Raw genomic sequence first — 15830 nt, forward strand, 5'->3', positions numbered from 1 at the left:
GGGAGGATCCCACATGCCGCGGAGCGGCTGGGTCCGTGAGCCATGGCCGCTGGGCCTGCGCGTCCGGAGCCTGTGCTCCGCGACGGGAGAGGCCACAGCAGAGGGAGGCCCGCACACCACAAAAAAAAAAAACAAAAAACAAACAGTTCTGCAAGATGTATAATATCAATATATATTTAGAGAGAAAGCAAAAGTGGTAAAGTGTTTACCATTAGTGACTCTAGATAAAGGAAATCTGGGGGTTCTTCATGCTTTTCTTTCAACTTTACTGTAGGTTTGAAAATTTCTAAATAAAAAATCGGCAGCAAAAGGAAGTATGGCTTTTACTCAACTTACAAAATAATGTAAATTATGTGTTCTAGGGTATTTACAGCACAGTTTTTAGTAACAAATAAAATTTAAAGAAACCTATTGTACCTCAACAGGGAAGTAGTTGAATACATTATGTCATATCCATGTGATAAGATATGTAACCATTAAAATATGAAGTAAATCAATCACACATATATGAAATATATATATGTTTATATATACTTAAGGGGGGAAAAGGAAAGGTGCCGAAGAGTGTGAATAGATGTTCATTCCTGTTACAATAGACAATATCTAGAGAGATATACAAGAACACATTAACAGTGATTTCCCCTGAAGAATGAGATAGGAGTCAGGGAAAGGATTTTTAATTTTCACATTACTCACTTCATCACTATTTTAATTTGTTTACCATGAGCATGTTATCACTTTTATAACAAAAATAAGCTATCCCCTCTCCCCTAAAAAGAACAAGATCTTATTACACTGTATAAAATCTTTAAAATAGTAAACCAAAACCATATCTATTACTTACTAAGAGTTTTACGCTGTTGATGAATTAGGCAGTCTTTGGTCTTTGGGCAAACTGTGAGTCCAGCCCACTGCTACAGCCACAGTTGGCATGCGCTGATATAAGTGAACACACACAATTTAGTGCTCATACCTAGTGCCTGGCTAGGTTAAACGGCACGAACACATCTCATGTCTAGATTCCGGATGTTCCTAAAAACCAGTAGGGAAGTTATCAGCTTCAGCCTCCCCAGTTATTGCAAGGCCCTTATAAACTGTAAACCAGAGCACACAAGTGCACCATTCTCATTTCCTTGGAGCCTTAGTATGACCCTGTAGTCAAAGCAGTTATTATGGTCTCCATTATTTGGAAATTGGGAACATGAGTTCAGAGAGATTAAAGGACTCATCCAAGATTGTGTTTGTTATGATGATATCAACTTCCTCCACAATATTCTTGGCTCCCACTAATAGCTGGTAAGTATCTGCAAACAAGAGTATCAGAGATATTTTCATCATGGAGGCCAGAGCCCAGTAAATATGGAAGAGGTTTGACCCCATCTTAATTTAAAGGGGATTATGTGTCCCCTTTCAAGGTGGCTTTTTCGTTTGTTTAGGCACTCACAATCACATCCTCAGATGAAGCAACCAAATTTCAACATTTTCCGGGAGCCTATGGGACATCTCAGGAGCTTATAGGGCAAGTAACTTCCATTACCAGTTTCAAGATTTTATCTCTATGCAATTTACATGAGAAGTTAAGTGCCACAAGAATTATAAACATCAAAGATTTAATACACCTTTTGTTCATTTGTGGATAAAGTCCAGTGGGTCGGGAAAGTTTAGGCAAACAAAGCGAGGTAGTGGAGATCATTCATACCAAGAGCATAGTTCAATAGCATTAGTTAAGCCAAAGGCAGCTAGGCATCCCTGAGCAAGAACTGCCAGGGCTATAATCAATATGTTACCTCTGACATTTGCAAACACCCTTTAGAACAAAACACTATTTTAAAAGCTTTTAATGTCATTTTATGAAGTTGGCTTGCCCTTTAAATGTCTTTTCATTGCTCCTGAGAATTAAATCAGTTTCAGGGAGGATCCCTTTTTGATTATTTGAACAGCAGTTGGGGGTAAGAAACTTAAGAAAAGAAGGCTCTTAACCTGTTTGTAATAGCCTACTGTCATTGTGATGCCACTCTTTCAGCTCTCCTGTTTTCCTTCTCTTAATGATTTGTGAAAGGCAGTGGCAGCTTCTTTCTCTGATGGAAGTCCCCGCTTGAGAACCAAATGGGACTGCAGGTAGATACTGATGAGGCTCTTTTGAGCATGGCTTTGAGAGAGCCATGGCCCTGACACTTTCGGGCAGTCAGGAGATATCCATTATCTGGGTGCAAAGTAGTACACCCTGAAATAGTCTGCAAAAGTGAGGACCCCTCTGGTGAACATGGGCAGGTACAAAGCTCTGCAGGAGAGTCAGGCAGACTGATCAGAAACCATAAATTAGTGGAACAAAGGGCTGGGCATGCCAGCTGTGGCCTGTGACTGAGATAAACATCAGCACAAATGGACTTGGAGGTAGGCCCCATGTCAGTGCATACATGATGTTGTGCCCTGATGGTCCTGGAAGCCTCTCCATCTCAGAAGAACCCAAAGCAGAGATGGTGCATATCCAGTCTCCTGAGGACGAAGCCAACAAGGAAGGGCAAGATAAAGTAGCTGAACTGCTTTAACAAATTGAAACAGGGTACTCAGTATACATATGCTGTATAATATGAATATATATATAATTCAAAGTAAGACCCACAGCTCCCCCTTTCAAACATACAACTAACACTAGGCCCTTCAGAATAGAATTTCTGGGAAGTCACCAGATGAATAGGAAGCAGGATCTCTGTGCAGGAAAATTGAGACAGAAGCCAGATCTAAGCCAACCGTCAGGATGGGATTTAATAACTTGAAGTTCCCCTGCATCCCCCACCCCCAAACACTAGGCTCTGCCCTGAGAATCTTAGATCAGGGTCTTTAGCAAATAATAAAGGATGAACCCTTGGGGCTTGAGCTATTCTAGTTAGGTATATTATGGCACTAGCTTCTCTCAGAAGGCACAACTATGTAGAAGTATAGAAAAGAAGCATAAGAGAAATGAATCAGCTACTGCTAGAATGGATGGATCTCTACTCAGGAAAAATGTCTGGTGGCCTTCAGCTGGGAGAGTCTGCATTGGAGTAACTGTCTGCGTGTGCATGTGCCTTTCCCAGGTTAACACTGTTGAAGACTAAACCTTAACTGGAATCTAGCCTGGCATTCAGGATAACCCATAACAATTACTGGACCAAGACACACATCTTAATGTCATACCCTATAAGGATCATACCCGTATAGCTCTTTATCAGTAACCTTGTCAATTAACTAAGTTGCACTTGCCTCCCTCTGTTTGCTTAGATTTTGAACCAGAGAATTTTAAAAGTCATTGGTTCTATCCTCATTTTATACATAAGGAAATTAAAGCCAGCTCAGAGACAGAATGATTTGCCTAAATCTCCATAGTCAATTAGACTAGAAGAAGGTGAAGTATTTCTGATTTCATAATTCTCCTCCAGTACCACAATGTTATTTTATCACAACCCAAGGTCCCTGAATTTCAAGTGCCAATGAGGCCAGATATATTGAGCATTTCTCCTGTAAATAAAGGCTTCATTTAAAAGAAGCGGCAAGAATAGGAAGCAAGCTCTCCATTACCATCAGGCCAATGATACAAGAGATCTTTCTTTGTTATCCCTATAATTTCCCCTCTTCGAGTTCCCTTTGATTCCCTGTGTTTTCTTTCAAAATATGGCCACCTTTCCATGTGAAGTCTGCCTTAACTGCACTCAGAGCTCTGAGTATAATGACGAAACAGAAGGGCACAAGGTACAGAACAAGAAGTGAGCTCAAGTCTAGATTCTGAGGCTCTATGTCTGTGGCATCATCTAAAACGAGAGAATATTATTCAAGATGATGGACCCAGCATACACATGTGTACCCATTACATGATCTATTTAAGTGGGAAAAATGTACATACAATCATGCTGGTAACAAGAAGGGGGCCATCAATCGACTAGAAAATTTGAGGAAGTTATAGAACATAGAAAACAAATAAAAGATATTGACAGGACAAATGAAACAGAAAATCACAACTTAAAGCATCATCACAGCATTACGAGTAAGAGATATCTTTCAAAATGGAGCTTCAGAGAAGCTTCAAACACTATCAACTTATACCAAGAAGGGCTCATGCCCTGGGCTAATCATCATGGTAATTAATTAGCTGCTTAGTCAGAAAAACAATATGCTTCCTGTACCCCCTCCTCTCCATGTTTAAAGAGCACCTGTAGCAAGCAGTAGTTTACAATGCTGGGGTGTCTACTTTCTAAAGAAAGTAGACAAGCTGCATGGCTCCTGGAGCCTGTGAGAAAAGCAGGGCAAGACAGAGACAACCCTGGGCTTACACTTCAATGAAGAGAAAAATAAATAAATGAATAAATAAATAAATAGCTCCTCCCAGAGTCAAATGCACCAATGTGCCCCCGACTCCTGGGCAAAATCCTCATTATTAGGTTACTGCAGTACCCCAGCAAATTGTCTGTTCTCTATCTAGGCACCCTCCAAGGAAACTGCTTGTCAAAACCACCTTGCTGGCATAACAGAACTCAAAGTCAGTCCTCTCATCCAGGGAAGAGGGCTATTGGAGAGGGAGATTTACACAGCTCCAGAGAAAAGCCCAGTCTCCTGGGTATACTAATCACTGTCTTTGTTTAGGTGCCCACAAAATCGAACTTGACACAGAACATGGATACAGGTAGGTACATGGGAGGTGATTCCAGGAAGCAGGTGTGGACAGCTGGAGTGAGAAAGGGATGAGGAAATTCAATAAAGAATGTACAATTTGAGGGTTGCTACTGTAGGAAACGAGGACTCCATCCTGCCAGGACCCTCCTAGGAACCATGTAGAATGTGTCACAGAATTGTCCCCCTGAAGAACAAGAGGCTGAAGCATTTATCAACTGATCCCCCCACTGAGACAGTGGGTGAGGAATGTCCCTGGAGACAGTTCCCAACCACATTTCCATGCTGTCCAGCAGGTTTCAAAACCCCCGAAGCAGAACTCTGAAGAGAAGTGGCAGGCCATTGGCAGTGGGGGGGACCTGTCCCCCAGGGCAGCAGCTAAAATCCAAAGGGGGCCAAAGGACATGGTATGGGGCACAAAACAATATCTGTTCATTTATGAAACTGAACCAGCAGCTCAGGATCCTGAGATATTTAGGGAAATTTTACAGCCCAAAAAGAAAGCCCAAAATGGAAAAAAAGAATATTTGACCACAGAGAAATTAGAGCTGACCAAGGAAGAGAACTTTGAAATTATTCTAATAAGTATCTTCAGACAGAACAAAAGCTGTTTCTTCCAAAAACAAAAATAGGTATCTAATCTGGGAAAAGGAAGCAAAGAAAAAAATAATTTCAGAAAAGTAAACATGTTACTGAAAAAAAAAAAAGTTCAGTAATTGTCCTGAGTAATAGAATAATAGATAGGTCTAAATACCAAGACGAAGCTAGAAGAAAGTTTCCTTGAACTGAAAAAAAAAAAAAAATGCAGTTTCAAATGGATTCAAATGGCTACCAAAATCAGTGAAGGGAAAAATCTGCACACTGAAACAACTCAGGGAATTTCAGATGTCCAAGAACAAAGAGGAATTATAAAAGCTTCCAGAGTTGGAGAAAAAAAAAATCAAACTAACATGAAATTTCTCATCAGCAATAATGGATGCCAAAAGACAACACAACTATTTTTTTTCAAATTTCTAATTTTTAAACCCTGACATATATACCCAACCAAACCATTAAACAAGTATTGAACAAAATGCTTTTCAGACGTTCCAGATTTCATAAAATGTAAGACTCAGATAACTCATCTTTAAAAAAAAAAACTCCTCAAAGAGGTACTCCAGGAAAAAAAATGTAAAAGGAAGAGGATAACATGAGATACAAAAGTAGCAGCACTGTGTGGTACCTAGAAGACAAAAAAAACTCAAAAAAAACAAAAAGCAGAAAAAAACCCAGAATCTAATAGGTCTTGACACTTTAGGAATTTTTGTGGTGTACAGCATGTTGATTTGACTTACACACATCATTAAATTATCATCACAGTAAGTTTAGTGAACATCCATCAACTCATATAGACAAAAAATTAAAGAAATAAAAAAAAATCTTTCCATTCAATGAGAAATCTTAGGATTTACCCTCAACAACTTTCACGTATAACATACAGCAGTGTAAACTACACCTATGTTGTACATTATATCCCTAGTACTTATTTATCTTTTAACTGGAATCATACCATGATAAGTAGTAATGATAAGTCTAGTTACTATCTGTTACCATACTAAGAGATTACATAATTATTGACTGTATTCCCCACACTGTACATTTCATACCTTTAACTCATTTATTTTATAACTAAAAGTTTGTACCTCCTAATCTCCCTCACTTATTTCTTTCCTCCTACACCCTCCCCTCTGGCAACCACATGTTTATTCTCTGTATATATGACTCTGTTTATGTTTAGTTATGTTTGTTCATTTGTTTTGTTTAGATTCCACATATAAGTGAAGGTGTACAGTATTTGCCTTTCTCTTGTCTGACTTATTTCACTTAACATGATACCCTCTAGGTCCATCCGTGTTTTCACAAATGGCAAGATTTCACCCTTTTTCTTTTTTCCACATCTTTATTGGAGTATAATTGCTTTACAACGGTGTGTTAGTTTCTGCTTTATAACAAAGTGAATCAGCTATATGTATACATATATCCCCATATCCCCTCCCTCTTGCGTCTCCCTCCCACCCTCCCTATTGGACCCCTCTAGGTGGTCACACAGCACCTAGCTGATCTCCCTGTGTGATGCAACTGCTTCCCACTAGCTATCTATTTTACATTTGGTAGTGTATATATGTCAATGCTACTCTCTCACTTCGTCCCAGCTTACCCTTCCCCCTCCCCGTGTCATCAAGTCTATTCTCTATGTCTGCGTCTTTATTTCTGTCCTTCCCCTAGGTTCGTCAGAACCACTTTTTTTTTTTAGATTCCATATGTATGTGTTAGCATATGGTATTTGTTTTTCTCTTTCTGACTTACTTCACTCTGTATGACAGTCTCTAGGTCCATCCACCTCACTACAAGGATTTCATTCTTTCTGATGGCTGAGTAATACTCCACTGTGCATATATACCAAATCTTCTTTATCCATTCATCTATTGATGGGCACTTAGGTTACTTCCATATCTTGGCCATTGTAAATAATGCTGCAGTGAACATAGTGGTGCATATATCATTTCTAATTAGCGTTTCATTTTCTTTGAATAAATACCCGGAGTGAAATTGCTGGATTATATGATTGTTACATTTTTAATTTTTTGAGGAATTTCCATACTGTTTTCCATAGTGTCTGCACCAATTTACATTCCCACCAACAAGGGTTCCCTTTATTCCACATCCTCGCCAACACTTGCTATTCGTTGTCTTTTTGATGATGGCCATTCTAACAGGCATGAGACGATTGCTCTGTGGCCTTGATTTGCATTTCCCTGATGCGTAGTGACGTTGAGCATCTTTTCATGTGCCTATTGGTTATCTGTACGTCTTCTTTGTAAAAATGTCTATTTAGGAGCTCTGCCTATTTTTTAATCAGGTTGTTTAGGTTGTTTTTTTTGATGTTGAGTTGTATGAGCCCTTTGTATATATTGGATATTAGCTGCTTATCAGATATATCATTTGCAAATACCTTCTGCCATTCAGTAGGTGGTCTTTTCATTTTGTTGATATTTTTCTTCACTCTGCAAAAGCATTTCAGTTTGATGTAGTCCTATATGTTTATTTTTGCTTTTCTTTTCCCTTGCCTGAGAAGATATATCCAAAAAAATATTGCTAAGACTAATTAATGTCAAAGAGTGTACTGCCAATGTTTTCTCCTAGAAGTTTTATGGTTTCAGGTCTTACATTTAAGTCTTTAATCCATTTAATCCCCTATTTGGGGGAAATTTTAACTGTGAAAATTAACCTATAGACAAAAGCAGAAAGTAATATAACAGGTATTGGAGAAAAATGTAAGTGCTACGAACCTTAACAGTATAAAAGTTAAATAACCAACAACAATAGCAAAAGTTACTCGGTGAAGGGAAGAGAAGAAATGGAAGCAATTATAAGTGTACTAACTTATTCTCCCTTCAAAAGTATTTCTAAAGCTGATAAATCAAGAAGTGTGAATGTGAATATTTATCATTTACAGTTATAAAGGGAATTACTAGAAGAACTAAAATAATAATATAAATGACAAAATTTAGGTATGGCTCAAGAAGATGAGGTACAAATGTTCCAAAACTCTCGATTTTGTTGTACAGAGTAGACTGGTGCCGTCTAAAGTTGATATCTCAAGAAACAGAAGTAGAAAAAGCATTTAAAATTCTAATGGGAACCACCAAATGAACTAAAAAGGAAAATGGTTAAAAGATATGTACCATTAGAGTGTGGGGGTGGGGAAGGAGCAATGAGAGATTAATTCTATTATACTTAACTTTCGACAGTTTTCAAAAAATTAAATTTTCCAAATGCAGACATTGGTTTTTTGTTTTTGCGGTACGCGGGCCTCTCACTACTGTGGCCCCTCCCACTGCGGAGCACAGGCTCCAGACGCGCAGGCCCAGCGGCCATGGCTCACGGGCCCAGCCGCTCCGCGGCACGCGGCATCCCCCTGGACCGGGGCACAAACCCATGTCCCCCGCATTGGCAGGCGGACTCTCAACCACGGCACGCGGGATCCTCCCGGACCGGGGCACGAACCCGCGGCCCCTGCATCGGCAGGCGGACCCCCAACCACTGCACCACCAGGGAAGCCCCAGACATTGTTTTTAAGAGTACCGCTACAGAGACGCACAGCCCAGTAGCTTTCCATCTGCAAATGAAGTTTGCCCACCCCAGCCCTGTAGTCCCTGTGATTAATAACAGCCTAACCAGTGCCTAGGATTTCAGAGAATAAATAACCTTGTCATTTCCAGGCCCCAAGCTGTGGCTTCATTCTATATAGCCATGTTAATTCCACTTGTAATCCCCATGAAGTGAAGGGATTTCTGTTGTTTCTTATCTTTAAGCCTCTTTTATCTCAGCTGAACTCAAAAGGATGGCCTTTTAAAAGAGCTGATGGGGTAGGGAGAAAAAAACGATGAGAAATGACTAGGGTGTTGGGAGATGAAAAAGAATAATGATGATTAGGCTAAAATAATTAGATATTTATTCTTCCCTGCATAATTCAAAGGGATCAACATTTCTCTTGTGATAATGAGAATTTCATATATCTCTCAATTATTTTAAGAAAGGCTTGTTTTCACTGAAAGTACACCAGATCCTAAAATATTCAGTAATGTACCAAATCAAATATATATGAATTCAGCTTCTTACTTCAGGGAGGAGACCCTGTTTTTAACCTTCTATATCTCTTGGGAGAAGAGGAAGACACAGAATGCAGACAATAATGAAATGAATTGGCGAGTCTCTGGCTGAAACAGAACACAGTTGGTTCTACTAGTTGTTTTTGAGTGTGCTCAGATGTCTCCCAAATCTAGTTCCCCACTGGCACTAAAGTAGAAAAGAATTTGATGAATGTCGTGGTCAAATATTTATTTCCTCCATTAATAAAAATCATCTGGCTCCTGAATTATCTGAGCTTCTACTCCTTGAGGCTACCAGAATTTAAGAATAAATGTATTTTTTCTGTGAGGCTACCAGATTTAGGGATAAATGTATCTTTAAAGGAAAGGAAAGGTGTTGAATATATAGCTGGCAACTATTCCCCACTTTGTTCTTGGAAAAATGGGAACTAAATTCATGAAGGCTCTTCAGTGTCACCCTGTTCTTAACCCTGTACTTTCCATGCCTTGTTCCCTCCCCACACCAATCTCCCATCCCCACTCCTTGTGGGCAAGAAGGGCGTTGGCCTGAAAAGCTCAGTGACTTGAAAAGTGATGTCAGCAAAATAGCAACCAGGAAGCTCCAAGCTCTAGTGCCTGGAATAGTCACATCCATACACACAGAAAGTAGAGTAGTGCTTACCAGGGGCTGAGGGGAAGGGAAGGTTGGGGAATTATTATTTAATGGGTACAGAATTTCAGTTTGGGATGATGAAAAATTTCTGGAGATGGGTAGTAGTGATGGTTGTACAACAGTGTGAATGACTATAAATGTCTTAAAATTTTATTTGTCAATTATACTTCAATAAAACTAAAAAAAAAAAGACTTATCCTAAGTAAAAAACAAACAAACAAACCACACAGAACAATGTGAATATACTTAATACCACAAAACTGTAAACTTAAAAGCGGTTAAAATGAAAATTTTGTGTTATGTGTAGTTTATCACAAGGACAACAACAAAGCTTGGTAACTTGAAGCTGGTTCATGCAGGCAAACTATTCTACTTGCCTCACTAGAACTCGAATATATCACAGTGCAGTTTTATAATGTATGTGTATCCAGAAAGCGTTAATTGTTTAGTAGGGCAGGACAAGTACAATATATCAGCAATTTTGTCAAGTTAAATTATTTTTCATTTAAGAGTTTGAAAATTAAAGGTGTACAATTCAGATGCCTGGAAAATTCACAAATGTGTGTGTGTGTATTTGTGTGTGCGTGTGTGTACAAAGAAAGAGAGTGAAAAACAGAGACAGAAACAGGATAGATTCAAAGCAGAAAATTACTGTCATAATCAGAAGCCCTAGAAAGAGCGGTGGAATTAGGCAGATTACATTTTAATTCCTAGCCCCTCCCTGCCTAGTTGTATGCTCTTGGGCAAGTCTTACACCTTTCTGAACATCATGTTTCCTCATCTGTAAAATAAGAACTCATAATATGTATTATATGAGTTATTATAAAGATGAAATACATGTAAAGTAGTTAATACAAGTGCCAAGATCTTCATATACAATGAAATATAATCACTGCTGTCATTGCCATTTTGTGGCAACTGTCATTGCCATTTTCTTCTTGTCTATCTGGCAACCGAATCACGAAGCACAGCCTCTTAGACAAAGCCAAAGTGTTGGTCAGCTCCTCTCAAAGAACTTAGATCCTGAAAATCAAGTCTCTGTCAACACTGAAGCAGAGTTCCTATGAGCTGACTTCCCAGGAGTCAGCTTACCGACAAAGGGGGTGAAGATTCAGAGCAAGTTGTCAGACGGGAAGATGAAAGGCTTAGATGGAAAAGCAAGAGTGGGTACCACTCAGGGTGGCAGGCTTCCCTTATTAGCATCGGCTGCTGTGTGGCTGACTCCTTTGCTGGCTCCTACACATCCTGTGACTGGTCTAAGAAAGGGGAAATGAGGGCCTGGAGAGTTGAAAATAACGTATGTTCCTCTACCGTACTGAAGAGAAGGGGAGGAGAGGAGAATGGAATTAGTAAGAGTAGCCCCTGGTCTCCAAATCTGGAAATTAGATTCAAGTGATAACACTGTCTGTAGTTCTGCTGTTCAACACAGTAGCCACTAGCCAATGTGGCTATGTACATTTGCATTAAAATTTCTTAATGTTAAATTAAATTTGAAAATTCATTCCTCAGTTATACTAGCCCATTTCAAATATCCAGTGGCTATGTGCAGCTAGTGGCTACTATGTTGGACAGCACAGCAAAAGAAAAGTAACATTTTCGTCATTGCATAAAATTTTATTGGTCTCTGCTGACCTATAGGAAAGATACAAAAAGAAATATATCTAGCCAGAAAAATTTTCTTGATTTCTGCAAGGATCTTCATTCTCATGTGGTCTAGGAACTATGAGAAGCCTACAAAGGATTCAATTAGAATTCTTGGCAAATGAGATTCTCCTGACTTGTGAAAAACTCTGCAACCCTTAGTCAAGACCCCACGAAGGAGGGCTCTGGGTTGCTAGATAAATGACTCGGGAGCCATTGGCAAAGGACATCCTTCACTGAACTCTTTAACCTGCAAGGGAATCTCCAGAGGTCACTTTGACCATCTCCCCTTTTCCTGGATGACACTTCCATTATGCTTGGCAGGTGGGACTCTCTCCTGGGTTTCAGTACTCTTGGTGGAAGGAACACAGCTCCTCAGTGTCAGTTCTAATGTTGACTTTCCTCCTCTGGACATTCTTCCAAAGTGATATCAAAATATCAACATTAAAGACTCAGACATAATTTTCCTACAGGCTGGAAGAAGGATTCAGCATCTTAGCAGCTAATCTATCAGCAAGGTGGCCACTTCAAAGACCACAGGGCCAGTGAGTAAAAGATGTGGGGCTGGATCAGAAGAATGGGTTTTAATCAGACAGATCCGGGAGTTGAATTATTCTACAGAAAAAAGTGGTTTGCACTCTTTAAAAAAATCAATGTCATGGGAAAATTGGGACAACTGTTTTATATTAAAGAACTAAAAAGAGACATAACTGAATGTAATATTTATACCTTGATTGGATGCTGCTTCAAAGACTAAAGAACATAGTTATAAAACACATTTTAGAACAATTGAGAAATGTTCATTATGGACTGGATATTAAGTGAGGATGTGGCATTAATGTTAATATTCTCAGAAGTGGTAATGTCCTTAGGGTTATGAAGGAAAGAGTCCTTGTTTTTAGAAAATGCATGCCAAATGAAATATTTAGGGAGAGGTCTCATGGTGTCTGCAATTTTTAAATGCTTAGATGCTTAGATTTTAGAAAGGTATAAATATAGAGAATTAAAGCAAATATGGCAAAACACTAGTTAACTGTTGAACCTAGATGATATTAAAAAGTCACTTTTATTTTGTAACTTTTCTCCATGTTAGAAAAGATTCAGCATAAAAGTTTGGATTGTGGAAGAATAAGAATGACTTTCAGAACAAAGGCCTAAGAAAGAAAATGTCCCAAGAGGATCAAAAATCTAGAAAGATGGAGTGCATAGAGTAATGAATGTCATAACCTGTGCCCAGAAATAAGCCAAATCCAATTTCATTATTCTATTGAATATTTGTTGGGTATTACCATGTACCAAACTAGGCATTCCACACACATTATTTAATGCAGTCTTCACAATGTTCCCCCCAAAAATCATTATCCGTATTTTGCTGAGAGAAAAAAACTGAGGCTGGTAGAATTCAAATCACTCGGTCAAACTTATGTAACCATTAAGAGGCCGAGGTAGGATGCAAACCAAAATCTGTCCAGTTCTCAATCTCATGCTAATTACTTCTTGTTAATTTAGCATCAACAGTAACTCTTCTCTATTAAATTCAGTAGTGAAAGAGAAGAAATTAAGTTTAAATTATATAAGAGATATGGGAACATAGGTATAACTGATTCACTTTGTTATAAAGCATAAACTAACACACCATTGTAAAGCAATTATACTCCAATAAAGATGTTTAAAAAAATTATATAAGCGATAGAGACAGAGATAATGACAGAGCAGTAGGGAGTGGGGGAGAGAATTGATTCTGGCTACCAGGGCTTCAGTAACTCTTTTAGATTCTGGTCCTTGGGATTTTATGGGGAAAGTGATAGGTTCTCAAAGCATACTGGAGCTCTAGTATCCTTTATCAAGCACTCAGGTGCCCCATGGATTGAGACTGTCCATGGTATCTTGGAAGTCTAAAATGGGGGTTGCCAAAATCCGCTCTCCCTCATTAGCCTGGAAGTGAGTCAGCTTATTGCCTCTACACCAGGCACAGTTCCACTTCACTAACAGCTGCCCATTCTCTTGAGATCTTTTCCTCTGACAAGCTAGCAACACCTTAAGATATATCACTGAATGCTGTGCCTTCCGTTAGTTCTTTTTTTTTGTTAATTGGAGTATAGTTGCTTTACAATATTGTGTTAGTTTATACTGCACAGCAAAGTGAATCAGCCATACGTATACATATATCCCCTCTTTTTCGGATTTCCTTCTCATTTAGGTCACCAGAGAGCACTGAGTAGTTCCCTGTGCTATAGAGTAGGTTCTCATTAGTTATCTATTTTATACATAGTATCGATAGTGTATATATGTCAATCCCAATCTCCCAATTCATCCAACCCTCCCCTTGCCGCTTACTATCCACACGTTTGTTCTCTACGTCTGTGTCTCTATTTCTGCTTTGTAAATAAGACCGTCTATACCAATTTCTTCAGATTCCACATATATGCGTTAATATACGATATTTTTCTCTTTCTGACTTACTTCACTCTGTATGACAGTCTCTGGATCTATCCATGTCTCTACAAATGGCCCAGTTTCGTTCCTTGTTATGGCTGAGTAATATTCCAGTGTACATATGTACAACATCTTCTTTATCCATTCCTCTGTTGATGGACATTTAGGTTGCTTCCATGTCCTGGCTATTGTAAATAGAGCTGCAATGAACATTGGGGTGCGTGTGTCTTTTTGAATTATGGTTTTCTCTGGGTATATGCCCAGTAGTGGGATTGCTGGGTCATATGGTTTATTTTGGTCTAGACATTTTGGTCTAGATGACACAAATAGATGGAGAGATATACCATGTTCTTGGAATGGAAGAATCAATATTGTGAAAATGACTCTACTACCCAAAGCAATCTACAGATTCAATGCAATCCTTATCAAATTAACAATGGCAATTTTCACAGTACTAGAACAAAAAATTTTACGATTTGTATGGAAACACAGAACACCTCGAAGAGCAAAAGCAATCTTGAGAAAGAAAAACGGAGGTGGAGGAATCAGGCTCCTGGACTTAAGACTATACTACAAAGCTAAGGTAATCAAGACAATATGGTACTGGCACAAAAACATAAGTATAGATCAATGGAACAGGATAGAAAGCCCAGAGATAAACCCACGCACATATGGTCACCTTATTTTTGATAAAGGAGGCAAGAATATACAATGGAGAAAAGACAGCCTCTTCAATAAGTGGTGTGGGAAAACTGGACAGCTATATGTAAAAGAATAATATTAGAACACTCCCTAACACCATACACAAAAGTAAACTCAAAATGGATTAAAGACCTAAACGTAAGGCCAGACACTAAAAAACACTTACAGCAAAACGTAGGCAGAACACTCTATGGCATAAATCACAGCAAGATCCTTTTTGAACCACCTCCTAGAGAAATGGAAATAAAAACAAAAATAAACAAATGGGACCTAATGAATCTTGCAAGCTTTTGCACAGCAAAGGAAAACATAAACAAGACAAAAAGGCAACCTTCAGAATGGGAGAAAATATTTACAAATGAAGCAACTGACAAAGGATTAATCTCCAAAATTTACAAGCAGCTCATGAAGCGCAATATCAAAAAAACAAACAACCCAATCCAAAAATGGACAGAAGACTTAAACAGACATTTCTCCAAAGAAGATATACAAATTGCCAAGAAACACATGAAAGGATGCTCAACATCACTAATCATCAGAGAAATGCAAATCAAAACTACAATGAGGTATCACCTCACACTGGTCAGATGGCCATCATCAAAAAATCTACAAACAATAAATGCTGGAGATGGTGTGGAGAAAAGGGAAGCATCTTGCTCTGTTGGTGGGAATGTAAACTGATACAGCCACTATGGAGAACAGTATGGAGGTTCCTTAAAGAACTAAAAATAGAACTACCATACGACCCAGCAATCCCACTACTGGGAATATACCTTGAGAAAACCATAATTCAAAAACAGTCATGTACCACAGTGTTCATTGCAGCTCTATTTACAATAGCCAGGACATGGAAGCAACCTAAGTGTCCACTGACAGACGAATGGATAAGGAAGATGTGGCACATATATACAATGCAATATTACTGAGCCATAAAAAGAAACGAAACTGAGTTATTTGTAGTGAGGTGGATGGACCCAGAGTCTGTCATACAGAGTGAAGTAAGTTAGAAAGAGAAATACAAATACCTTATGCTAACACATACATATGGAATCTAAAAAAAAAAAAATGGTCATGAAGAACCTAGGGGCAAGACGGGAATAAAG

This window comes from Physeter macrocephalus, chromosome 18, assembly GCF_002837175.3.
Source record: "Physeter macrocephalus isolate SW-GA chromosome 18, ASM283717v5, whole genome shotgun sequence".
Taxonomy (NCBI): Eukaryota; Metazoa; Chordata; class Mammalia; order Artiodactyla; family Physeteridae; genus Physeter; species Physeter macrocephalus.